The 20,541-nt window shown below is 39.3% G+C and overlaps 1 protein-coding gene across 2 annotated transcripts in view; it reads right to left on the bottom strand.

The window, feature by feature from the left end:
* The window catches only part of HAPLN1 (hyaluronan and proteoglycan link protein 1), a 62,515-nt gene extending 42,720 nt beyond the window's left edge, over positions 1–19,795 (bottom strand). The window contains exon 1 of one of the 2 annotated variants that reach the window (XM_074533248.1): positions 19,649–19,795. The gene's annotated coding sequence lies outside the window, so the exon portion shown is untranslated. Of the gene's footprint in view, positions 1–19,550 lie in introns of both variants that reach the window. The other variant, XM_074533247.1, reaches the window with a different exon arrangement.
* Positions 19,796–20,541: the final 746 nt, after the last annotated feature.

Genomic DNA, 20,541 nt, shown 5'->3' with positions numbered 1-20,541 from the left:
AATTATCACTTGGGATGGAGGAGGAAGGGACTGGGTTTAAGGAGGCAAAGAATTTTTAAAATAATGGGTGATTTAGCTGTGCCAAAGCTCAAAACTTTTCCACAGAGGAGTCCAGGGGAGGGAATCAGCCATGTGGCACCAGAATTAGTGGGTGGGTGGGTGGCTGCTTGGCTTCCAGAGGTGCTGAAAAAGAGGATTTTTGGCAACAGGGAGGAACATCAAAGAGCTGGAGTGGCCACTGGGTTTCACCACCACCTTGGCAACCTCTCCTTCCTCTCCCAGCCACTGGCAGCTCCCTCAGGCAGAATTCCCAAGCTCCTGATCCCTGGGATGGGGATGGAATGCCCTGAAACAGGACAAGGCAAAGGGTTTATGGCTGCAACAAAAGGAAAGGAAAATCTGTTTATAAAAAGAGGCCAAAAGAGCTCGACTGGGTTACTCCGGCAAAACACATCTCAGCAAGGTTATAATTGCTCTCTATAAATATATCACAGAGCAAATGCTTGAGAAGGTAAAGGGCATTTCAGCTAAGCCTTGGGAACAGAACTGGCGGGGCCATAAATAAGGTTAAGTTGGAAATGATATAATTTTAAGCTGTCGGGAAACTTCACAGCCTCCACGAAGACATTTTAGGGTGGAGGAAAGAAACACAGCTAGTTTTAAATCACATTTTGCCTGCTCTATGAGAAACTGTCTTGGATGAAGGGGAGTGTGGATAGGAGAGGAGTAGGTTATGACACAGAGGATCCCTTTTTTTTTTTGTTCCTATATGTCTGATTTTTGGCAAAAACCTCAATATAAGCAGGACAACCGATTCCTAATTCAGGCAGAATTTTTTTCCTTCCCCCTCATGGCAGGTCCAAGCTCTCCTGGCCGATGCTCCTAATGACAGAATCCAGCTCATTCAGATGGAATGGCTTCCTATTGATCCCACAAACCTGCGCCCAGTAACTCTCAGCACTGCCAGCAAAGCACCTTTCTCATCTCTGGGCCTCTCTCACGGTGCCTGACTCCAATAATTTCCTAAGTGGACTCTCTGCCTTAAGCAGCAGCTCTGTTCCCCCCTGATAAGGATCATTAAATATCTGCAAATGAAATGGAGGCACTTGTGGCTGGCTTAAATGGCTTGGCTGCTGAAATGCTTGGTCATGCAGGAGGTTTCTGCCTGCCTGCCTGGCTGCTGCAGTGGTTATGTGCAAAATGTGAATTTTTCACCCTTGCATCCCAGAAAGACAGGAAAAATGGCAGCTCTGTTTCCACTCTGGATTTCTAAGAGTGGTTCAAGGTATTAAGTTGTGAAAATAAAGATAATTTCAGCACATGCTCGTAAATCTAAGGTGTAACATGAAAAAAAAATAAAAATGCAGGAACTCCCCTGAACAAACTACCCTGATGAGAATGGAATATTGGAAATAATGGAAAACCACAATGGTCTGAGCAAATCTGAGAAAATGCTAAGCAGAGGATTAACTGGGCAATTTGCAACTGCTTGATGAAATCACGATGCAGAACATGCCATGGCAAATAAAAACCTCTGAAGCTGTGTAAGCATCAAGGCTTGCAGAGCAGGCCGTTCAGTGCACCTTGTACAATTACAAAAGTGCATCATATTTTAGGTTCATTCAGATGTAGGAAGGCATGACTGAAGAGTCTGTGCCTTGGTGACCCATTCTGAAGAGAAAAGTGACTTATATTTGGAGAAATAATGCATGGAAATCCAGAAACAGGAGAGAATTGTGTTTAGCTTACACAAAGTTTGAGAAAACCAAAGTCCAAGGACAGGGTTTAATTTGTGGAGTTGTGACATGAAACAGAAGACATTTTAAAAAAACATTGATGTAATTGGTAAATGGACTGGCTTGAGACTTATTTTTGTCTGCCAGCAATATCTGCTGGCTTGTGGTCAGTCCTGAAGATAAAGTAAACCTGTGCAGATTTCAGTAAAAAAAACCCCAAAGCAAGCCGAACCAAAACATTAACCCAACAGCAGGTTCTCTTGACAATCTCTGAACTGGGAGACTCAATTAACAGGGAAATTGTACTGATTTTGTTTAAGCCAGATGAGGTTATATGCTTGCTTAGTCAACAAGAATACCCATGTAAGCAGGCTGAAAATGAGTTGTGTTTCAGAGATTAAATTAATGGCAAATGGATAGGATTCACTTATTTTTTTTTTTACTTAGTTAATTACAGGGATCAGCAGTTCTCCAATAATCCAGAATAAACCCCAGGTTTTTCATGTCCTCAGGACTATGCAGGCTGTTTTTCAACCTCACAGAGATTATTCCAGGTGCTCCAAAAGCACCTGCCAGGGTTTTGAACACCTCAAATCCACATCCTGAGGCAGGATTGTCACACTCTTGAGGGTGACATCCCTACAACAGACAGGGATCTCTCACAGAGATACACAGGACAGAAGGTCTGCACTCATCCTAGGTATATTTTTTTTTTTTTAATTTTATCCTTAAACAATTACAGGGGATCACAGGTCACAGGGCAAGGATGACTTTTGCCTTGATGCGTTACAGACATTCTCTATTTTATTTATTTTTTTTTTTCAGTTACCAAAGCTTCACTGAACTCTTACACCTGCACCAGACACAAGGAGAAAATTTCCATTTTAAGCTCCACTGACAGCGAGGAGGGCTGTTAAAAACTGTGGCCTGGGGTGAAGAACCCAAAACCCGTAGAAACAGTGCATCTCCAAAGCTGCCTGACAGGAGAATCCCTGCCTCAAAGTGCTGCTTTTGGGAAAAGGATTGGTTTCTTTTTGGTTTTTTTTTTTTTTTTTTTTTTGGTGTGCTAATGGCAGGGGTTGGAGCCCCAAAGGAAAGAGAGCAGGAGGATCTGCTGAGGATTTCCCTGAAAAGCCGATATTTCTGCTCATTTCTTCCCAGATGCTCCACAGTCATGGGAAAATTGTCATTTTTCTCCACACCCCATGCAGCATCCCCTGCCTCAGGTATTTGTCAGACCATGAGGGATCCGTGCACCATCAAAGCTTAAAACTCCCTTACTGCTTTTAGAGGTGAGGGTTGTGATTTTCTACCGGGACCATAAATTACCAAATAAATCACCTTGAGGCACTGGCTCCTTCTTAGGCCAGCTTTCATCTCAGTGACACACATAAATTCCCCAAGCCACAAAAAGTGCACGAGGGGCATGGGACCCCTGTTCCAGAATCTCTCACTTACCAGGAGCTTCAGTCTTGTGGGGTCAGCTCAGCTTCATTGCAGGGCAAAGGCACAGATTCCCTGACAAAACCTGACATCCAAAAGTCAGGTTTTGCGCTCTAAATGCTGACTCTCCAGGGTTTTTAAAGAGTCAAATAGCAGGGGTTAAAAAAAAAAAAAACCAACCAAAAGCAAATGCCCAAACCTATCGTGAGCAGGCCTAAATAAACCAAGCCCAGCACAGCTCCACCTCCCAGCCTGGGGGCTGCCTTACAGAACTGAGAGCTGCGCTAATTCCTAATTAAATTTAATCTACACCAGAGAGGGTTTGTGGATTTAGCTAGAAGGGTAAGGAGAAGCTGACAGGTTAGTCCTGGTGTAGAGGGGGGATAAGCCCTCCCAGAGCATAATTGGAAGCAGTTGAATTAGTAGTCATTCTTTCCTCAGGGTAGATAATAACATAAACGGATGGTTCAGGAGTGAAAAAGAGAGGGAAATTATTTTATTATTACATTTATTTACATATTTATATTTACTGTATTATATTCTTATATGTATTATTAGATATAATATACTATACTATACTATAATATACTATACTATAATATAATATAATATAATATAATATAATATAATATAATATAATATACTTCATTATATAGCATAATTCATTATATAATATAATTCATTATATAATATAATTCATTAATTAATATATTACATATTATATCTAAAATATATAATAACATATATTATATATAAGATATAAGAATGTATTAATATATTCTAATAAAATAATATATAAGAATGGATTATTATATTTAAATATAATTAAAATATATTTATATTTATTATATTATAGTATTATATTTATTATTACTTGTTGTTATTATTAATATAGTATAAATATTAATATATTTGTATGTATGTAATTATAATATATGTAGAATATGTAATAATATATTAATATATTATAATATAGTTATATATAAGAATGGATTATTATATTTAAATATAATTATAATGATTGATGATAATGACGATGATGATGATGATGATGATGATGATGATGATGATGATAATGATGATGATTATGATGATAATGATGATGATAATAATAATACCTGTCAATTGTAGACTACTAATTAGCAAAATGAATGTCGCGATAGAAAATGTGTTTATCTGTATATTACACATGTGTGGATGGCCATCCCAGCTTTGGCTGCTGATAACACCCTGATAAAGCAAAGATATATTTTTGATTGACATGACTGCACTGGTGAAAGCTGGTTAGAATAACCAGTGCTCAGGAATTTGTTCTTCCTCTCTCTAGAGGGAAATTACCCAACATGAAAACTGCAATAAAATAAATTTCCCTCTATTTTTCACTCTTGAGGCATCTATATATGTTCTTATCTGCTCTGGTGAAAGAATGACTGCTCATGCAGCTACTGTGGGTCCCAGGCAGAAAGTGAACACTTATTTATAAACTTATTTATAAACTTTTTATCTATTGACCTCCTGTTCTCTGGGACTGAACCCTGGGCTTGAGCAGAGCAGAGCCACAACCTGGCTGATGGTTACTCTGCTCCTAAAGGGGATTACTCATGTGGAACAGCCACTTCTACATTCCCACGGGAGCTGCATGTCCAAGGGGAGAATATCTGCTCGTCTCAGGGGCCACAGCTGTTAATACAGCAAAAAGTAGTAAAGAAAATGTCACTGACAACAGAAAATTAGAAAATAGGATTCCATTAGCTGATACATCACGGGAATAGTGGAAAGCATTCCTGACTTTTGGTAATTTTGGGGAAACGGATACTCTTTAAAAAGCAGTCTCCTAGCATCAAAATGAACTAATCTGAGAGGCATAAATATAGTTGATTAGCTTTTTAATGGTCTAGGCCCACTGGAAGGGCTGTAGACAGTAGAAATCTCTTCCCCCAAAAAATCAGTTTATTGCTCTAATTAGATCTGACACAGACATGAAAACATGCATACAAACCCTGCATTCAGTGAAGATAAATTTCTCACCTCCAACCCGTGCCACTAAAAGATTACACCAGACAGAATTAATGCCTTTGAGCCCCGCTGTTTTAATCTCAGATTTACACAACACATCCTTTGAGATGCAGCCAGGGGAGTGTTTTGTTGCAAACCCAGAGTAAGGCACCATTTCCCTGGTGCTCCCAGGCTGACTTGAGGCGTTTGGCTTTGATCTTTGCTGGTGCCAGGCTGGGACAATGCCTGCCTTTAGGTACCAGAGGCATTCCAGAGAGTCTCAGCAGTCCCAGATGTGCTGCAGGGAAAACCAATTAAGGAAACGCGATGACGCCTTTCCTGCCGTGGCAAGGGCACAGCAATTGTGGCAACCAAAAAAGGTTTTTGGTTTTGGTTTTTGTTTGGGTTTTTTTTTTTTTTTTTTTTTTTTTTTTTACTACAGGAATGTGGGTGAGGAGCTGGGGGGGAGAGGAAAAGAACAAATTTTGGGCATCTGATTGGGACCTCAGTTTTCACTGTGGAGTGAGAGCAAAAGGGGGAAGCCCAGACCAGAGGAGCTGGGGATGTGCTGTGGCTCCTTCCGCCACAGATTTTGTCTGAGGTACTGGGTGACCTTTATTTCAAAGGCTCTCAAATCAGATGCTATTTAAAATCCCAGAGATTCCCTTCATTATTACTATAAAAGGACTGGCACGCATATTTTGTGAGGGATTTCACGTTGGTCATCAGAAAAGGAAAAAAAAAAAGCTTTTGATGCTAGTCTTCCACTCCAAGCACCTCTGTTTAAATGTCTCAAATTAGATTTTGTTGGAAAAAAAGGCACTGGCACACTCATAACCTGACATACTTTCCATTATAAACTCATTTCTACTATAAACTCTGAACATAAAATCTATAAATAGCACCTCCACTACAACTCAGATTTTCCCTATGCGCTCTGAATTCAGAAACAATATTTGGACTTCAGCTGATTTCTTTCTTTATAATTCTATATAAATAAATTCTAGCACTTATTTATTATTTATTTAGTTTTTTTAAAAACAAGATTTTGTAAGAAACTATTTTTGGTCTTGTTCTTCTTGGGGTAAGAGATTTGTTTTCAACTCAGGGAAGGACACAGAGCAGTTCCCTGCTGTCCCATGGCAGAGCAAGCAGCAAATCCCAGGGAAAAAAAAATAAAAATCCAGGACCACGGCCCAGGATCAAACCTCTCTGCACTCACTTCAAACTTCTGCAGCTTTGAAGCACCTATAATTTCTTAATTATTTTTAATTTCAGCCAAAATGATTATTTTTTTTACCTCAACCCAGGTTTCCTTCCCTTCATGAGAAGTTGTAAATATTTTGCACTGTCCTCCCACCTGTGTGCTCCCCTCCTTTCAAAAGGACATTCAGCTGGAAAAGATTCTCAAAACTCTCATTTTTTGTGCTTGGATGTTAAGGATACAAGAGAATAAGATCTAAGAACTTGGCATCCAGCAGGACATCTAGAAATGGTTCCTCTAGATGTCCTAAAACATCTGAGATAATGCTGAAACCTGAAAGAAACCATGAAAACCTGAAAAAATACTCCAACAAATCTTTATGAAAAACAAATCTGCCAAAAAACCCACAAACAAAAAAAAATCCCAACAAGAAACACCAAAACTAATGAAAATATTTCTGAAGTATGCAAAGTTATTTGAGACTTCTGGGTTTTAATATTGTAAATATTTTAATATTTTAAGGATATATCAGTGAAGGCCCAGTTTTCCTTTTGCTGGCCACAAGAAATGAAAGGAAAAGTGACTTAATTTTGTAGCGCTGGCAAAACAGTGCAGTGGATGCTGCCAAAGATAAATATTGTTTGGTTTTCAGCAGGCAAAATGAGAGGTTAAGCAACACTGTCTATGGTTCCTGGTCACTGGAGCAAAGTTATTAATTTCACAAGAGACATCCACAGCTGCAAATTCAAGAAACCCTTTCAGTTGCAAGGTAGATGGAGGGAATATCCTCACCTGGAAATTTTTCTGGCCCAAGTGTTCCCTACTACGCTGTTCCTTGAGTCTATAAATGTGTATTTAGGATTCTCTACATTGTGGGTATGTATAGGAAAAAAAACCCAACAAGATTTCTCTTTGATTTGGAACTGCTGAGCTCCAAATCGAAGAGAAATCTTGTGATTTATATATAGTAAATCTTGTGATATATATATCATAAATATTGTGATTTACATATAATAATATATTATTATAACATATAATATATTATCATTATCATATAATATTATATTATTATATAATATAATATATATTGTCATATAATAATATATTATTATATAATAATGATAGGGTGTTCCAGAGCATTGGTTTTAATTTAAAATAAATCAATTTATATTAATATTTAATCTATATTTTTATGTATGTTTATATTTATGTTTATAGACATATTTATACTTATATATATATTTATATACATATTTATTTATCTATGTATATATATATCTAAATATATGTAAATATATAAATATATATATATAAATATAAAAATAGATTAAAAATATATAAAATTTTGAGTCCACTTATATTACTTGATGCTGGCTGCCATCTCTCTCTTTTGGCATTTAAGATGCAAGGATAAAAAACAATTTGCAAGAGCCACATATTATGTTCATGGTTCTGAAGGAATCCTCCTGAGGATGAGCTATGGCAAGGTTGCTGGAGGACACTGCAGTACTCTGCCATCTCTCAGAGAGTCCCACAGCTCCTATTTTTTAAAAAAACTGAAAATGTAATGTCAGAAGTGTAGCAACTTGCTGTTAAAATCCAACATAATTAATGCCTTCATGGGGAATATCTTTTCCAAGCTGTATGTCAAAGTTCATCTTGGCTTTCCTGAATCCCCAAGGTCAGAAATGTGCCAAATCCCACGTGCCGAAATCTGGAAAACCCCAAATTATCTAAAATCTGTGGCATCTCCTCATGCAATAAATAAAAGTGATTTTTACTCTGTGACATCTTTTATCAAGCACATACCCACAGAGCAAGGGACCAGCGCACGAAACCATTTTACCTGCTTCGAATTAAAAGTGCCTAAAATCCTTCAGATGACGCCTGTGTACCTATAAATCAGTAATTTCAGAGGCTATCCACACTTTAACAGGAAAATGAAGTCAGAAAATCAAATGAAATATTATTGGCCTCTGAGTCAATGAGTCAGAAGACATTAGCACACACAGCCCTCGCTGTAATTACTCCAGATTTTTCAGGCTGCTGTATTAACCTTTAGAAAAGTAAATAGTGGAAAGCTGCACGACTGTCTTCAACAAAGCTGGAGCCAGAACTGCCTTTCTTGTCTTCTGCAGAAAAGAACAATAACCTCATTGCTCAAGGCGTTTTGACCAGATTTTTATTTTCCTTTGACTCATGTAGACATTTATTTGTCTTGGTAAATTAAGTGCACAGCATTCACATGCAATATATCTTCCACAAAGTGAATAAAGGGGTCTTCTTGCATTCAAAAAGTTGCGCTGATTTCCATATATAATTTATAATATTACGTGTGTTTTTTTAGTTTTAATTTTTCTCACTAAAATGTGTCATTTATAAGTGACAATCTGTATGAATTTTAGGTGGGCTTTCTCTTTGTTTCCACACCTTGCCTGTATAATTTGTATTTTTTCCTGGAAGCAAGTTGGAAAGTTGAAGTAGCTGAATTTTTTTTTCCTCCTAGATGATTCCCAGTACTCTCAGGTAATCTAGATCCTTTTGTTTCACTCCCATCCACTTTCACTACAGTCTGCAACACTCAGACATCTCTCCTGAATTTGGAATAATGCCTGTTTGAAGATGGCAGCACAAAACTCCATTTTCCAAAGGAATTGCTGCTGTGGGCTCAGTGGCTCAACATCTCGCCAAAGCTCACAAACTATGAGTTTGAAATAAAAAAAAAGTGAGTTTGTATAGAAAAAGGAGTGATGTGGTACCAAGTGAGCAGAAATTGATGGCAGAGATGCTCTTCCCATGCAGCTCCTCTGGATTCCTCCCTGACAATCCCTCCCAAAGCCATTGGCCATGGCCAGGAACAGGAGCCGTGGCTTGCACGAGGAGGATGGGACAAGGGACATTCCTGGGGACAGTGCCACGAGGAGAAATGAGCATTTCCCTGAGATGAAAGGCACAGCTGGCCTTGCTTGGCCCAGCTGGCTGCACAGACACATTGCACAGGTGCCAGGTGAGCTGCCGAGGCTGCCTGCAGCAATATCTGTGTCCCCACAGATACTGGGGGACAGCAGCAATATCTGTGTCCCCATTCCATCCCCTGCGAGCAGAGGAAGTTTCATCATCCCATTTTGGTAGGTGGAGGGATGGAGGACCGAGAGCCTCCAACTTATACCGAGTCACAACAGGATTTAGGTCTGAGCAGGGGACTGAAGCAATGCTCCACCAGCAGCAGTAAAATATCCTTATAGGAAAGTGTCCTAACTACTCAGCAATCCTCTCTCTCTTATTACAAGCAATACATAATTAAGAGGCAACAGTTAATATTGGTTTTTCAGATGACTGGACCTCAAAATGATGCTGTGCCACCTTCTCTGCTGGCACAGCAAGTTCTCCCCTTGGAACAGGGAGGAGTTAGGATGGCAATGGCAGTAATGGTCTATGGAAATGCTGTGTGGGCTCTCCATTGTGCATTGCGATGTTGTTCTGAGTGGCAGTGAGATATTATTATTATTATTATTATTATTACTGTTTGCAATGAAGGGATGGGACTACAGTCGGGTTAAAGATGCTTATTGCTGAGATAAATATCAGTTTTAAAGTCTGTGAGATTTAAGAGGGCGAGTAGCTGGCTACAGCTTAAAGTGGTCATAAGTTCTTTGTTACAAGACAATATATGACTTTTTAATCTAATGGACAGTTACTACAAAGTTTATTTTGCTTTTCTAACCTATCACTTTTACTTAACTCTACTGCAATGTGTATATTTTTGTCCAATGGGCTATTATGTATTATTGCATGTACAAACAAATGCTTCTATTATAACATCCAAACTCTTAGCTTACTCTGTATAATTACATTACTACACTACAAAACCCTTCACTATCTTACCTAATACAGTTTCTTACTTAAGGCATTTATAGAAACCTAAGTTTATGATTTTTCTGCTTAATTTCTGTGCCCTTTTATTTTTACATCAACCCAAGCCTCTCCCAAGGCTGCAGATCAAATTCTTCTATGTGTCTGGAAGTTTCCAGCTTTCCATTTCCCACATGATTCGAGCAGCAAAGTGCTGGGATTCAGCTTCTTAATGAAGCTGCTTGTATAATTACATTACTACATTATAAAACCCTTCACCATCTTACCCAATACACTTTTTTACTGAAGGCACATTCTCACTTACAACTACAGAAATATAAATTTATAGTTTTTCTGCTTAATTCTGTTCTTGTTGGAGGAAAAAGCAATACCACAATTTTGATATATTTTGTTTTTCCACCTCTATTTTTACCTTCCTTTTTCCTTGAAAGGCTCTAGAAAACACAGTGTTTTGTAATATCTTCTCCTTTTTTAAATCTTCATTCTCTCCAGTTTACTCCTGCAGTTCATATATTTGAGCTTTCCCTCAAGCACAAAGGCCAAAAGACTTTTCCTACTGGGAGTCAAAGCTCTTATCTGATATTATGGCTTCAAAACTGGTGACTTAATAAAACAAACACACAAAATGTTATGAGAATATTTTTTAAAATTTTTTTAATGTTTTCTAGGCCATCTGCCATATTTAAGCTTCCATGGCAGAGGAACATGAACCAAATTTTCCTTGAGGTAAACCCACTTGCATTTCCTGTGTGTTCTGCTGTCCTAAATAAAGTCTGGCAAGAGCTTATATATGTGCAGGGAATCAGAATTGCCTTTTTCATGAGAATAAATATTTATGAGAATAAATATTTATGAAAATAAAAAGAGAATAAAAAGCTATGGCTGTTGACCAGAAGAGTGTTTAACTTGTCCTTTTGCTCCTTTTTATTAGTAGCATGTTTTAACTGAAATTGCAAACATTTAGTTGCAAAAGAAGAGGAGTATCCTTCTTCTTGTTTTCCTCCAGATAGCAAATTTCCATCTATAAATTTCCCTGATAAGTGGGACAAAAAGAAAGCCAAAATAGATAAAACTTTAGGGAATATTCATGCCAGATTAAAAAAAAAAAAAAAAAAGAAAAAAAAAAAGAAAAAAAAAGAAAAAAAAGGAAAAAGAAAAGAAAAAAAAGAGAAAAAGATAAAAAAAAGAGAGAAAAGTCAAATTGACTGTTTGGTGTCAAAGAAACTCAGAGATGGTGTGGTTTCACGTTAGGGACCTCCACCTCCCTCTCTTTGGCTATTTTTCAGGGTGAGCTCAGGCCCTCCACCATGTGGTCACCATTTTTATACTTAGAATCATAAGATTTTGTTTTACTTTATGTGGTAAACTCAATATAAATGGAAAGTTACTACATATGTATATATATATATACACATATATATATATACACATACATATATATACACACATATATATACACACACACATATATATACATATACACGTGTGTGTGTATATATATATGCACACAGATATTATATATATATATTTATAGAAATAATTATATATTTATGTATATATATGTATATATATGTATATATAAAAAAGCATAAAACCTGTCAGTCATCTTTCCCTTCCATAACTCTGCAGTTATAATAATGAAGAGTGGATGAATATCATTGTGTGTGTAAGGAGGGTTGTTGTCTGACATGATTATTTTGCACACTGTAAAGTCACAGGAATAAATACAGATTTACAGAAAGCTGTAACCAGCTGGAACTAAAGCCACATTTCCCAAGCACAATGTCAGGGAAAGGCTGAAGTCCAAAAAAAAAATTGCAATAATTCAGTAATGATCAACCAACGTTCCTCAGATAAAATAAAAGAATCTTTATCAATCACCAGATGCAGCAAAAATAAGTCACTTTTGAAATATGGCTTGACAGAATCTGTCTCCTGGTCTGGAAATAAATGTCTGTGCTTTCTCTTGACACTTGCAGAGTTTTCCCTAAGTGTGACAGTTTAACTTTTTATATGCAACCATTATTCCTTGGAAAAGTCCTATTTATGGGACATTATCTCATAATTCTCTGCATAATTTGCTGCCTGATAGGTCTTGAAAAAGAGTAAATCTGAAACTTCTATCAACTTGGTGTGTAAAAAATGGATCACTCAGCACAGTAACATTCACAAGTGAGGATGCCTCTTCTGTCTCAGACTTGCAGAATGTGACTGAAAATAAATAATTTTTAAGTTTTGAGTGCCCAAATGAGTTTTGAAGTCAGATTGGGGTGAACTGTTCCTGTATTTGAATTGCTCTGTTCAGGAACAGAGTTATGATTTGGGCTGCAAAGTGTGAATTGTCATTTGCCTCTTTAGATTTTGTTAAATATTTTCCTGCTTTTTTAGATACCAAGGTGTCTTTGTAGGTTGTTCTATTGGTGCCTCAGCTTAACCCTTTCTGTTTGGAGAAAACATTATTTTCCTTTTTTTTTTTTTTAATTATTTATTTTATTTCTCCAGTCAGGCAAGACCATTTAAAGAAAAAAAAAAAATCAAAAGAAAAATAATTCAGTCTCTTCCTACTTTGCAATTTCTAAAAAAAAACCTTTGCATATTTTCTATTCCCTTTTCCAAGGAATAGAAAATGAAAAACCTTGAAGGGCACCAATGCTGACTAGCCCTGGCAAAACCCCATTTGAAACGTGCCTCCATTGTCACAGTGAGCCATTTATTTCCTAACCACTTTTGAAAACGTGTCACGCTCGTTTTGCCAAGAAAACATCTCCCCAGCTCCCTCATGAAGATGTTAAACTGGCCACTGCTGTTCTTCCATCCTGCTGGGGAAATGCCCTGCTGGGCTGGAAAGTTTTTCTTTTTGTCTGGTTTGATCAGAGCAGAGCTCGCATTAAAATGCAGATGGAGTCAGCTATGGGGGTCGCTTTGGGGGAAAAAAAAAATATATATAAAAGCAATATCTGCCTCTTTCTCTTAGCCTGCTAGTGGGGAGAAAACAGATTAAGTGCCTGGACATTGGGAGCAACAACCCAAGAATTGTCTGTATTTTCTGCATCAGCAACAAGAGCTGAATTAGTGGTCTCCCTATCTGCTTTTTCAGCTGGGCAAAATCTGGAAAATTCTTGGGAGATCAACATCTTTGCTGTTTTTCCCTGGATCTTGGCTCACAGAGATGGCCACCATGTCCCCACAGCACAAGGATGATAAATGTGACCAGGTATGCCAGCACCAGGCACAGCCACTGCATTTACACAGCTCTCAGAATGGTTTAGCTTGGAGAAGAACTTCAGGATCATCAATTTTATTTACTTGGGAATGGGTTCTAATGAAACTAAACAAGGAATAAATACAGCAACAGCTGGAAAAACCCAACCCAACCCAAAAGATCTCTCTGCCTGACGTGCTGACAAAAGCTGAGTCATGTTTTGTGCACATATTTTAGACCTGTAAAATCAAAGCAATCAGAAAAACAACTCACAAAGACTCAGCAAAACCCAACATTTTGCCGCAGATATTTGAAAATCCAGAAACGCGGCTTTTCTGAAAATAACAGTGCGTGCATAAATCTTCCAGGTTAAGCCTGAAATGAAAATCCCAGGCCTTCCCTGCTGTGTGTGCAGCACCTTAGGGGTTAAAAAAGCTGAGCAAATCACCTCAGGCCATGAGCAGCGTGGTGAGAAAGCGGTCACACCACCATGCTCTGCTGCAGCTGCACCTCGCGTGCATCACTGACATTTCAGTGGGAAAACCACAACACATCCTGCAACGATATTTTTCTCTGATATGGCTCTTATAAATCTTTTGACTGGGCCCAACACTCCAGTGTTTTCTCATTTTTCACCTTTCTTTTCCTATTTCTAGGCAGTGTTATTTTTATGTGGCTCAGGGGTGGTTTTCTTTTTTGCCTGAAAATAAGTTTATGGAAAAAAAACCCCAACCCAACCCAACCAGCAATCACATAAATATATTGGAATGTAGCATGTTAATGAATAGGTGGGTAGTTAATTTTCGATTGGAGAGTTTGGGAAGTTATTTTGGCAATGAAAGTTCTTTTTTCCTACATTAATCATGTCCTTCTTCCATAGGGTACAGGCCTTGGTTCCTCTGCTCTTTGCAAATGAGCAGAGTTTTGCTGAATGCTTTATTCACATCACCTTGTAGGTACTCACATCTATAAAATCTGAGCAGATTTGGGGCTTTATGAGCTGCTTCCTGATCAGCCATGTGCGTATGCAAATAGATGAAAAGTTTTATTCACTGAGGGCTGCTTGAGTTTCCATTGATTCCACCCCGCCGCTGACGTGAGCAATGTTGATTATTTCTGTTTTTTCTGGATCTCCCAGAGCAGAGGATGCACACAGGCTGCCACTTCTCCCTGTGTGCAGGCAGCACTGCAGGGAAGGGATTCTGAGCATTAAAAAGTGTTAATCACCGCAGATTTAGGGATTCCTCATGCCAGGGTTCACTTGTTGACACAATTTTGGTGCCGGCTGAATTATCAGGCAGTGCAAATTAACATAAGGCATGCAAAAACCCCTTAAGACACCCTAGCAAAACTGATCAAACCCAAATTTGAGCTGTTTCTGAGTAACCCCATGGCAGAGGAGCTGAAACTAGATCACCTTTAAGCTCCTCTTCCAACCCAAATAACTCCATGTTCCCAACTTTTCCCTCTTTTTGCACCAGAGCAGTTTGAAACCTTTTGTTTCTTACCACCTAACATTTCTGTCAAGCCCGTCTCCATTTTAATCTGCCTCCAATAGCCCACATTTTCCTTGCATTAGATATATTTCCTTGCTCAAGGTAATTAGAAGCTGTTATTAATGGAAAGATGTCTCCAGATAATGGTCTCCTGCAGTGAGGCAAATGCCAAGATGACATTTCTTGGAGCACGACACATTTATCCAGGGACATTCTTCTGTCTCACGTCTTATTTGTTATTTATTTTGTTTTTTTTTCTGCTATGCCAAGCCATTAATGATGCAGATTTTGCCCTCAAGTGCCCTGCAGTGGCAGTGACTCTGTGTGCCAGTGGAAAACTTGGTCCCAGGAGCCTTGCAGAGCCCCTCGTTAATGAAGTTTGTGTTTCTTTCCCCTGTGATTCACAGCACCAGGCTGGGCAGGGCTGAAGGGAAAGGTAAAGCCACCTATGAAGCACAGCACTGAGCCAATTAACTCACTCGCTGCTGTGATTTTTTGCCTTCCTAGTCTGTAATTCATAATCTTTTCCTGATTAATGGGAAAGCAGGCTTTAGCCGTTAACTCACCATTTTGGTAACAACCTCCTGTGGCAATATTTTACGTGAGCCTTGGGGAAAGGTTTAAATGTTTGGGGTTTTTTTTGTTTTGTTTTGTTTTTTCTTTTTTTTTTTAGCTATTGATCATGTTTGATACACCCAGCCTGGTGTCCTAATCTAAATAAAACAAAACAAAAAAAAAAAAGTTTCCAAAGCTGACAGAAGGAGAAGGGAGCAGGAATTGTCTGTTCTGCTGAGTGTGATGTTGCCATTTGATTTCCTGCTCAGTGATGAGAACCAGGAGAAAGTTAAGCACAGGGAGCTTGAATTTGCCTATTTTAATAACTATTCACTTATTTACCTATTTTATTAACTTTTTTGCCGCAATAGCCACTGTGGCACTTATTTTAAATTCGTAGGATCAGAACCATGTATTCACCTCGTTTGGGTGATGTGCAGTGTTGATGAAGGCATTTTAAAAAAAAAGCTGAGGAAGTAGAAGCCTGTGAAATTCCATAAATCCCATCACAAAGTACATCCAGATGCATGTTTGCCTGCTTAAAACTTGGTCATGGATTGGATCATTTTAGGAGCTACGAGAACTGACAGCACCTGAGTACCTCCCACTGAATAAACAATCTTTACAATGGTTAAATAAACAATTTTTCCTTTCCCCAGTAAAAAAGGCAATTTTAGCTGTGAGTGTGTCTGACATCTGAGGAAGGTGAGGATAAACAGCAGGTGAAAAGAAGAAAAAAAAGGTTTATGATCTTTTATCAGATATTAGAAATACATTTTCTTCGTCTGTGCTTATCGTTGACACAATATTCAGGAAAAAACAAAGGGAATTAGGAAAAGCACATCCTATGTGATCAAGGACTTTTGGAAGGAGCTTTGAAATCCTTGCTGCTGGACACAGCTTCTCCTGACACAATATTTGGGCAGAAATTTCCTCACTTGCACACTAACAGCCAAACTGGTTGTTAAGTTGTGGCTTTTTTTTTGACTGAGTGGTTTAAAAAGCCTCTGCAAATAGATGTTAGTGTCAAATTATAAATAGAAGCCAAATGATTTAAATAGAATTATGATGATTTAAATAGATTATAAATGATTTAAATAGATTATATATAGAAGCCATATGATTTTTGTCGTATCTAATGGACATTCAAAACACAGAGACAACCTCTCTAAAAATATAATTTAAAATAACGCCAATAAAACAACTGATTTTGGTTTCTAATGGTAAACGTAAATAAAACTGACTACTTACAGTTCAACTGCACCTGAATTAGTTACAGATGTTGAGAATTTAAGAGAATTCTGCCAAAAGACTCGGCAATATCCACTAGGTGGCATCCAGCGACCGCGTTTGGGCCGCCTTATCTCCACAAAACCTCCCATTCATAGGGCAGATAAAGAGCTGCATTATTAATTTATACCACTGCATCCACTCTACACCTAATATTTGTTTAGCCAGCTGCTTCCTCTAATCCTCCTTAAACACCGTTGATTGAAATCGTAAGTATATTCAGAGTTTTTAAATTTTTTTTTTGCTTTTTTTTAAATTATTTTTTTTCCCCTACCCCAAAGAACATTTTGTTACCTACAAGTTACAAGCTGCCTTTTCAGGCTCTGCACTGTGTGCTACAGTCCCTACCAGAGGAGACAGAATGTCTAATACTTCCTCACCACCAACAGAAGCAGCTTGTCATGTGAAAATTACTTTATTTTTTTTTCTCCCCCACAAAATTTTTTTCATTTCCATAGAGCTCGAGCAACGAAATACACCGTCAGGTTTACAACGAAACAGAAATGCTGAATATTTCAACTTCCACTAATGGTTTTAAGCGCTGCTTCAGTGAGAAAAAAGCAAATGAAAGGCAGAAAATATTAATTCCAATTTTCGCACCTTAATCCTTGCAGCGAATTGGAAAACTTTAAATATATTTAAATGCAAGCAATTGCAAGGTCTCCCTCTGCTTGAGGAGCTCAGAGCACCTTTAAAAGGGGTGGTCCATACTGGTTGCAGATTTTTTACTGAGGGGCAAAAGGATGTTAAGTGACTTCATTAAATATTGATAACTGTCCTTTTGGCTCCAGGCTGTGACAAAAATATTCCTTTTAGTCACACATCAACATAAAAATAACAACTTTTGGGGGCCTACAGTAGAAAACACTTTTCTTGCCAGTTTTACAAACTGTAATGCAACAGAACCGCTCCATCCTTTCCTGAAACCTGCTCTCCCTCTGCCCCAAGCTTTTGAAGTTTTTTTAGGCCTTTGTTTGGCTGGCTTTTTAGGTTTTTTTTTTTTAATATTTGTGTTGTTTTAACCAGGCTCAGTGGCATGGGAAGGAGCTGAACCCCCTGGGTTTGAATGAGGATGCTCTGCTGTGAGCCTCTGGCCGGGACAACACTTTTCTTCTTGACGGGCTTTTTTCCTCTTTCCTATTGGAATCTGCTGCTACATCCAGGAATATCATTAGGAAAACTAGCCTTTTGGCAAAATTTCAGTGAGGACTGGCAGTGTCTTCATCATCACGTTTATTTTTAGGGGTGTTTAACGTGTAAAAGCTGCTCTCCATCCACATATTTCCCACCCTACTTCGGTTCAAAGTGTTGAAAATCATCACAAACTGTTCTTTTTTTGTTTGTTTTTTTTTGTTCCCTCCTGCATTCCTCCTCCTTCCCTTTCCCCTTGGCAGGTGTGTAAGGGTTGGGGTCTCAGGTGATGCGCTCAGAGCAGCTTTGCTGAGCTGTGCTTTGCAAGACTGAGCTTTGGTGGCTTCAGCAGACCCCAAAACCCCAAGAAAACCAGAAAAACTCTTGCCTGTGTGCATGGCAGGAGGGCTTTGCCACACCTTGGCACTGCAGATCCCTTCCTCACAGCGGCCACTGATGAGTTTTGCTGACTGTGATCTGCATTTCCCCACCTGTCTCTAGAAACTGTTTAATTAGAGGGGTCTGCACCCACGTCCACACCACCTAAATTCATCTGTGCTGTCAAACACCACATCACACACACTCCTGGCATCAACAGGGCTCTTTCCAGAGTTCCTTCTTCCCACATTTAGGCATTGAGACAGACATAAACACAAATTTATTGCTGCTCATCACCTGCATGACCCCGAGCACCAACATATATGGCAGCACTCTGTGCCCTGAAAGACCCCAGTAGCAATTAAACCCTCACTAATTATACGCAAACAGCAATAAACCTCCTTAATTCAAACACACCAAAAGCTCTCCAGCCCTTGCTATCTCAAGCCGCCACACAGGGAGTTTTGCCATGAAAAACACGTTCTGAATGGCAATTTCTCTATGGGTTTGACCCCAAATAAACAGGCAGTAAAATGATGCAGCTCTCAGAGCCCTGGACCAGCTCGTGTGCAAAAATGTGCATCTGTAAAATGATAAAGCTGAGGCATCCCAGCTTTATCAGGGATGGAGATGGTGCAGGAGCCTGTGCCAAACCTTGTTCAGGCTTCCCTCGACAATAAATAGCCAAATATGACATCAGTATGCAACATATCACATCTTATCAAAATCCTCTTGCTTCTAACTGGATGGGCAGAACTTTGTGCAGATTCTGCTTCCAGCCCTTGAAACTTTTATTTTTTTCAGTCTACCATGCTCTTTTTCCCTGAAAACGTCCTGAAAACTTGCAAAAGCATCTGAATGGATGGAGAAATACTTAAAGAGCAATGCTTAAAAACGAAAACCAAACGAATAAACAATAAACAAAAAGAAAGGACAAATGTCTACGAAGAGAACAATCCCACAGGAGGAAGCCACAGAGCAGAACTTTTTTGTCTTTCTGCAGCTGCAACATGATCCCTCCTTCGGCAGCACAGAGCGCTTAAAAGTCAAATACATTGAAGTTTAGCCGGTTTCAATCCGCCTTTCACCCTCCTCATCTGCCAAATCAGAGCTCCCAAAAACCCGTTTGCAGCAGGCAGCCCCGCAGGCGCTGCTCGCCGGGTCCCCATCCCACCCGGAGCAGCAAAAAAGTAACAAAAAAACTTTCCCAAAAGTTTGATTTTTCACTTTTTTTCTCTCCCCTTTACCTTGCGCGGAGCTCCCAGCGAGTCGAGATGCTCTCGGGACTCTCCAGTGGCTGGGGACGGAGGGCAGAGGAGCGCAGGAGGGAAGTTTTGGTGCTCACCTTAAGTCGGAGCGTGTCCGTGTGTCTGTCTATGTCCCGAGTGTCTCTTTGTGGACCCGATCCAGGCAAGGGAGAGCCACTTTCTCACCGAGAGGAAAAGAAAAGCAACACGTCATGAGTTAAGTACGCCCTCCAAGATGTCTTAATTACAGCTCCCAGGAATGAGAGGGGGGAAATCAAACCCGCAGGATTTTTTTTTTTTTTAATTTTTTTTTCGCGGTTTTTGCACTGAGGTTCGCGCACACACCCAAACCTCCCCGGAGCTGCAGGATGCTCTGTCCCCCTCTCCAGGTCCCTGTCCTCGCCCCTGGGGTCCTGCCCGCCCAGATCCGCACCTAAAAAAACCTCTCTCAAACTCCGCTGCGAGTCCCGGGCTAAAAACTACACGCGACTTAAAAAAAAAAAAAAAAAAAAAGAAAAAAAATTAAAAAAAGGGGAGAGAAAAAGAAAGAAGTTGGTAGTGTGCTCCTCATGAAGAGAGCATTGACTTTAGGGATTTAGGGTGTGTGACACCCGGGGAAACGTGACGCTGTTCTGACCGCTTGCCTCCCAGCCCCTGCTCCTTTTTTTCCTTTTTTACCCATTAACTCCGAGGGAGGGATGCAGGAAAGCAGGAAAGGGGGGAAACAGCTGGACCCAACAGGATCCCCTCCTGTTCCTTCCTCACCCCCAGCTTCCAGCAGGGTTATAAACCCAGGAAACAAACCCTCCTTCTCTTAGCACACCCCAAAACCAGAACACACCTTGCTCAGGGCCCTGGCATCCCCGAATCCCAAGGCTTCATGCAATCCCTGAATGCCACCCCAAATTATTCCTCCAGCACCAAAAATTTCTGTGTTGTTGTCCCCTACACCTCGTAAGACACAGAACCCCAAAGGGATCTGCCAAAATCC

This window comes from Zonotrichia albicollis, chromosome Z (assembly GCF_047830755.1).
Source record: "Zonotrichia albicollis isolate bZonAlb1 chromosome Z, bZonAlb1.hap1, whole genome shotgun sequence".
Classification (NCBI taxonomy): Eukaryota; Metazoa; Chordata; class Aves; order Passeriformes; family Passerellidae; genus Zonotrichia; species Zonotrichia albicollis.
The sequence above is the reverse complement of the archived record's forward strand: the minus strand, read 5'-3'. Positions and strand labels throughout refer to the sequence as shown.